Source organism: Galeopterus variegatus, unplaced genomic scaffold (assembly GCF_000696425.1).
Source record: "Galeopterus variegatus unplaced genomic scaffold, G_variegatus-3.0.2 Scaffold48, whole genome shotgun sequence".
In the NCBI taxonomy this organism is placed as follows: Eukaryota; Metazoa; Chordata; class Mammalia; order Dermoptera; family Cynocephalidae; genus Galeopterus; species Galeopterus variegatus.
Window position 1 is genome coordinate 301,120 of NW_007726159.1, and position 7,692 is coordinate 308,811.

Sequence of the window (7,692 nt, forward strand, 5' to 3'; positions counted from 1 at the left end):
TTTCTATTTGTTGAACCAGCAGCTTATAAATATGTCGTGAAGTTCTAAAATATATGCAAGCTGTGGAAAAAGGCATTATGCATACTTCAGCATTTTGTAAAAAGAGGTTTTCTTCTCAGATATCATGTAAATTGATTCATGTCTGTTTTGTCATATTTGTGCACGAGCATATGTGTGTGTGTGTAGTAGTGCTATTGCTGAATTGCTTGACTCTGAAGAACCACTCTCTCATATCAGTTTTAACTATATAGGATTATATTTAAGACTAGAAGTCAGAGCTTTGCACATTAAATCATCCTAGAATTTAAGAAGGAAATATTCAAAAGTAGTGCATAAAAACACATCTTCTAATTTGCACCATTCATTCACTAGGGAAATTAAATTGTCTTCCCAAATCTGGATAAGAGATAACATTTAAGAGGCAGTGACACAGTATCAGTCAGGATAGATAGCACTGAGTCAGAAGTTTAAACAACTGAGCTTTATTCTTAGAAAGCATGACTGTGACCAACCTTGAAACTTGTATAAATAATCCCTTTCTCCCTTTACCTAGAGGTATAATTAAAATCATAAGCTCTAAAAAGAATTGCGCACTACTTTTCCATGCCATGTTCTGCATATTGTGGGTACAGTTGTATGAACACACAACATGTGTTCTTTCCCATCTATCCTCTTAACAAATAGCTCTAAGTATTCTCATTTAAAAAAAAAGTCTGCAGCTAAAATCCAAATGAACAAATTAAACAAGATGAAGTTAAATCCTAGCAACTGATATGTCCTAACTGAATCCTAACCATCGATACCTCCTCATAAATATGGGCTGTTCTCTTATCTAAAAGAGACTGTTTATTTAATGTCTTAACCTCTTCAGTGAGGTGAAGACCCTGATCCCACAATCCCACAGTCTGCCTGTGGGTTTCCTTTTGTGCCTACTTGCTACACAATACCTATCTGGTAAGGCTCACCTAAGTCAGTACATTAACACTTGGTAGAATTTTGAGAGTATTTTTTAAATTTAATTTTATTTTTTGTCACACTAAGGCTAATGTCAGAATCCTGCCACTGTGGCCAATTGTGGAGCTCTCTTACCTGCCCGTAATCCTGCACCGACTGGGCCAATTGTCGAGCTAGGGCTGGGTCTGGAGCTCACAGACCCTTCAAGCCCGTTGTCCAGACTGCGTCACAAACCCTTCACATGCCAGGCTGGGTCCCCAGACCCCTCACATGCCAGGCTGGGTCCCCAGACCCCTCACATGCCAGGCTGAGTCACCAGACCCCTCACACGCAGGTCTATAAGCTAGGTAACCACAAACAGGTCCTTGGAAGCTGCAGGTTGGAAAGCATGGCTGCACAGAATTGCGTCTGCCTGAGGCAGATACCAGCCAAGGTAGCAGCACTGCGCATGCGCACCAACTCCACTCACACACACACAATTTGTTTACTGAACCACCCCCAACCAGCCCTGAGGTGAGGGGAGCCTGATTAAATTATTCTATTTTCCCAACATTATTATTTTAATTTATGGATATACAATATAGTTGATTTTCGTGTTCGTTTACCAATTCCTCCTTTTCCTCCCTCTCTCTCCCCCTCCCTCCAACATCATATCTGTTCACTTAACAAAATCAAGGAATTGCCGTGATTATTGTGTCTTCTCCCCATCCTCGTTCGTTTGTATATTTACTTATTTACTTTTATCAGCTCCCACAAATAAGGAGAATTTTGGGAGATTTTAAAAGCTCTCACTATACACTTACTCATGTTACTCACCTGTGAGGTGCACACACGCCCGCTCACAGGACTTCACGAGCACGTACTTTCACAGTAATCCTCATGAGAGGCAATAACAGAATGATTAAGAACAGGGCTTTGGAGTAAAACTTGCTGAGTGTAAAACCTGTGACTGGCTTTGTAACCGTGGCAAGCCATTTAAACTCTTTGAGTCTCAGTTTTCTCATACTTAAAATTGCAAAACCAGTAACAATGATAATATTAAATGATTTTAGTTAACATGTTCCTAGCATTTAAAATGTATCAGACACTGTTCTAATTACTTACATTAAATCATTTGATTCTCACTACAACCGCAAGAAGAAGGTATGATGAGTATTATTATCCCCATTTTAAAGAAATGGAGAAGCAAAGAAATAATTTAAAGATCACACAAGATAATGGCCCTGTCTTTATTTAAAATGTTGATATTTTGTTTGTCATAGATTTATCTGGGTTACTTTTGATTTTTTAAAATATTTCATTAAAATATTTTTTATTTGCTATTCTCTTATTTTGTACCAGAAGCATGTGCTTCACTTACCTCATCCTAGTCCTGCACTGACTTATCTCTAAAAATGTGGGCATTCCTTGAGATGATGCATGTAAAATACTTTGCGTTGCCAATACCCTATTATATGGTAGCTGTCATTATTGCTATTATTCCAAGTAAATAAAAAAAGAGAAGAGCAAAGTAATTTTTCTTAATAAGCACATAATGGCAGTTTGAAGAAGAATTTGCAGATGTTTCTTCTCTCTTCATATACTAGTGCTATGGTCTGGATGTCTGTCCCCTCCAAAGCTCATTTGGTAGCTTGAATTCCAACATTGAAAGGTGGGGCCTTTGAGAGGTGATTGGATCATGAGGACTATGCTCTCATGAATGGATTGATCCATTCATGGAGTAACAGGTTAATGGTTTAAAGGGCTGTAATTACTGTGGACTGGTGGCTTTATAGGGAGAGCAAGTGAGCACATTGACAAGCTCTCTGACCATTCTCACCATGTGATACCCTGGTCACCATGGGACTCCGTAGAGAGCTCCCACTAAGAAGAAGGTTGTCCTCAGATGTGTTCCCTGGACCTTGGACTTCCCAGCTTTCAAATCTGTAAGAAATAAATTTCTTTCTTTATAAATTACCCAGTTTCAGGTATTCCATTATACAACAGAAAACTGACTAATACAAACAGTATACAAGTTAAAAAGTCTACTTTTCTATCTACAATTACTAAAATTTGTATAATGCCTTCTTTTCAAAAATACTTCCGTATATAATATATGTTATATATGTGCTATGATATATCATATACAGTTTGAGCTTCTCAAGATTAGGTAGAGAAAAGTATTTTTATGTTTATTTTAAAAGTTGAGAAAACAATAAACTCAGTGGAATTAAGTGATTTGCTCAAGGGACTCAGTTAAACAGTAATGAAAAGATTTATATTGTCTTTTGCACCCATTTAAGGAAAATTCTTAGTAATTGCATGAACCAACATCTTTCTGCCTCAAAATCTATATAATGTCAATTCAGGTGTTTGGTGCACACAACTTCTGCCTACTCTACCTTCTGTTCTTCTGCAAGGTGATGAAGAGGACAGGTTGAATGGGGAAACCCTACAAATTGGTGAATTCCACAAACCCTTTCTTTTCTCTCTGAAGAGTCCATAAATGCTTGCTGCTTTCTGTAGCCAGATAGGGAAGGCACCAATGGAGGTGGTGGATAAAGAATTAAAGAATTTTTTTCTTCTTGTTGCTTTTATGTTTTCAGTGTTTTCTATAAGAAATATGCATTTGTTTTGTAACTCGATGTGTGAAACGGCATTCAAAAAACAAAACCTTTAAGTCTTTAGTTTGAAGGTATTCAAACCCCATTATTCTTTATAAATATGCCTAGAAATCTCGGAAACATTTTTGTTGTAATTTCATTTCCCCAAATAATTTAACTTTAAGGAGTTTTGTTTTCAGCCAGAGCTTTATGGTTAATCCTTTCTCATTTCAAATTTTGATTATAGCTCCTTAATTATGGAATGGCAATTAATCATGGTGTGAAAAGTAATGACTCTAATTTTCCAGAAGTAACACATAGTCTTATGACTTCTGAAATCAGCTGTTCACACTTGTGCTCCTGAAAGGGAAGGACAGCTTTAAAACAAATATCTTTTGCAAGGAAAATGGAAACAGCAAAGATACATTGTATAGCAAAAATGAGTCATGGTGAAATAATTTCCTCAATCTTTCATCTGAAAAAGTTTTAATTCTACTGCTACTCTCTTTTAAAATTGTTCTAATATTATAAGATAACTCCAACTGCTCAAGAATTTTCAATTCTGTTCTTTTTTTTTCTCTTATTATTTTTTAATGATGTTTCTCATTTTGAAGTCAAAACACCATGCTCATGAAATATATAGGAATTATAATTAACAACCATGTAAATGTCAATGAGTACTTAATATATCATAAATATATTAAATTAGTTGGCTTTCGTAATTTAATACTGATTACTATTTATTGAACTTCTCTTTGGTTGGAAATATCATCCAAAGGCTATCAAGGTGAGCATTGGAGCCAGATTGCTTGGCTTTTGGCCTGGCAAACTCTATTCGTAATTTAATACTGATTACTATTTATTGAACTTCTCTTTGGTTGGAAATATCATCCAAATGCTATCAAGGTGAGCATTGGAGCCAGATTGCTTGGCTTTTGGCCTGGCAAACTCTGTGACATTAGGTGAGTTATTTAATCTCTCTAAGTCTCAGTTTTATCATTCATAAAATAGGATTAATAATAATACATATCTCATAGTGTATTAGTCCATTTCTGTTGCTTGAAACTGGGTAATTTATTTAAAAAATAACATTTATTTCTTACAGGTTCAGAGGCTGGGAAGCCCAAAGTTCAAGGAACACATCTGGTGAGAGATTTGTTCTTGTTGTTGGTGACTCTACAGCCATGCATGGTGTCACAAGGTGAGAATGGCTGAGCCAGAGAGAGTAATCTCTTCACTTACTCTCCTTTCAAAGCCATCAGAATCACACCCACTACTCTATCAATGAATCAGTCCATTCATAAGAGCAGTCTTTACAATCTAATCACCTCTTAAAGGCCCCACCTTTCAATTACCATAATAGGGTTTCCCACCCTCTTAACACTGTCATGGTAAGGATTAAGTTTCTAATACATGGATCTTTGGGGGACACATTCAATCCATATCACGTAGGATCTGAATTAAAGCACATAGAACAGTATCTGGCACATAGTAAGGACTTGTAAATGTTAGCTATTATTATGAAGTGGTCAGAACTAAATAAAATGCTTTCTGGATAACATGATGAAACCATATGACAGATATTGGTGTTCAATTTTGTATAAGAGGAAAATTCACAGTCTGTGAAGTTTGTCTGTAGTATGAAATAATAATGAAAGATATAACCACAGTCTTAGTCCATTTTGTGTTGCTGTAACAGAATACCTGATACCAGGTAATTTATAAAGAAAAACGTTTTATTTATCTAATGATTCTGGTGGCTGGAAGTCCAAGATTGGTCAGTTGCATCTGGTGAGGGCTTCGGGCTGCTTACACTCATGGCAAAAATCAGAAGGGGAATGGCCATGTGAGAAGAGATTACATGGTGAGAGAGGAAGCATGAGAGAGATACTGAGAAAGCCAGACTCTTAAATAAGCATTCCAGCAAGAGCGAGAACTCACTCACCTCCAGGGAAGGACATTAATCTATTCATGTGGTATCCACCCCCACGACCCAAACACCTCCCACTAGGCCCCACCTGCTAACACTGTCATCTTGAGAATCAAATTTCAACATGAGTTTTGGTGGGGACCACATCCAAATCATAGCACTTAGCTCACGATATGACTCTCTACCATATCCTATAGATCGTCAACCAGCAATTTACTCATTCACTCATTCATGTGCATGTACTTAATTCAGTACATTTTTACCACTATTAAAATGCTAAATAAATGACACTCACAGATATAAGCACATGAGAATAGTGAAGAGAATTCTCAAGCTCTTTGGAAAGATTAGTTGGATGAACCAGAAATATATTGTTAAGCCTTTTGTGAAGTGTAGAATTGGGATTGCAGAAGAAACAAAATGTCTCTATAGACTGGGAAATAACATTCATAAGGCAATGTGAGAGGATCACATTTCTATCTTGCTAGTTTAATGTGAGTCTTTATCAAACTTTATGAGGACAGGAACCAGCCCCTTCTTGCTAAACAAGACATCCTCAGTTGTTACCATAGTGAATAGCATGGGGCAGGTATTTAATAAATACTTATTAAATGAATGTATCAGAATGCGCAGCAGAGACTGAAATAAAGCAGAATGAATCTGTTTGGGGTACAGACCAGTGATAGGTCAGGCAGAAAAGTCCCTTTTGCAAGTTGATCCCTGGGTAAGATTGGAGGAGAGCTAGGGAAATAAGGTGTATTATATATTAGCAGAGGCTCTCAAGAGACGCAGAACTAGTAGTGTGTGTATATGTATATATATACACGTACATATACAGAGAGAATATATTAGCAGAGGCTCTCAAGAGACGCAGAACTAGTAGTGTGTGTATATGTATATATATATGTACATATACAGAGAGAGAGGGAGGGAGGGAGGGAGGGAGAGAGAGGGAGAGAGAGCGAGACAGAGAGAGAGAGAGAGAGATTGAGAGATTATAGAAATTTACTCATGCAATTATGGAGACTGAGAAGTCCCATGATGTACCTTCTGCAAGTTGGGGAACCAATTAAGCTGAGGGTATAGTTAAGTCTGAGTCCAAAGACCTGAAAACCAGAAGTGCTGATGTTTGAGGGCAGAAGAAGATGGATGTCCCAGATCAAACAGAGAGAGCACAGTTTTCTTTTCTCAGCTTTTTGTTCTATTTGGACCCTCAATGGATTGGATGAAGCCCACCCACGTTGGTGAGAGTGATCTTCTTTACCAAGTCTACAGATTCAAATGCTAATCTCTTCTGAAAACACCCTCATAGACACACCCAGAAATGATTTTACCAGCTATCTGGGCATCATTTAGCCCAGTCAACTTGACACATAAAATTAACCATCACAAGAGGTATAATTCCAGTAAGAGAAATTTATCTGATCGCTGTTTTATCCTATGTTTAACAACATTATTTTTACCTGCTTCAAATAAAGTTATAATTTATACCATAATTTCTCTTATCTCTCTTTTCCCTGAACACTCAATGAAACAAAATTTGAAATTAAGCAAAGCAAGTTCTCTAGCCACTATGCCCTGAATTGATTTATTATCACAGAAGGAACATAAAACCTTGGAAATTTAAAATTTTTAATACTTTTTTAAATTTAGTTTTTATTTCTACCATATTTTTACACTCCATTTTTTCTCTACAAATCTTCTACATGACGTGAAAAAATAGAGCAGTTCCTTGAAGCTTGTTAAGTTTATTGCATTTTTTGCTCCCCCAAAACAACCATTTTCAACTTTTTAGCTAATTATTTGGAAACTTATCACCATTTCTCCTAATAAATAGATGCTGATATTCTTCCTTCTTGATTTTTCAGATTAGCTTATTATTTATGGGCTTCCCACTATTAAATAAAATAGGACTCAGCTGTTGCTTATCCTCTTCCCATACCACTCCTTCTCACAAAACTTGCCTTGCTCCCATGCACTGAATATAGTCACGTAGTTTTTGTTGGATCAACATTCAGTATTTGTCTAATCATGACTATATAAACACAAGATGATGTAGTATACAATGATCACTTTCTATTTCCTGTACAAATCAACACCTTGCCTCATGAATAATTATTGTTTATGTAGTTTTTAATGTAATTTTGTTTATATAGTTTTGTATGTAATTATCACTAATTTAATACTAAAATTTATTCCTCCACCCCTCCCCCATTGTGTAAATTT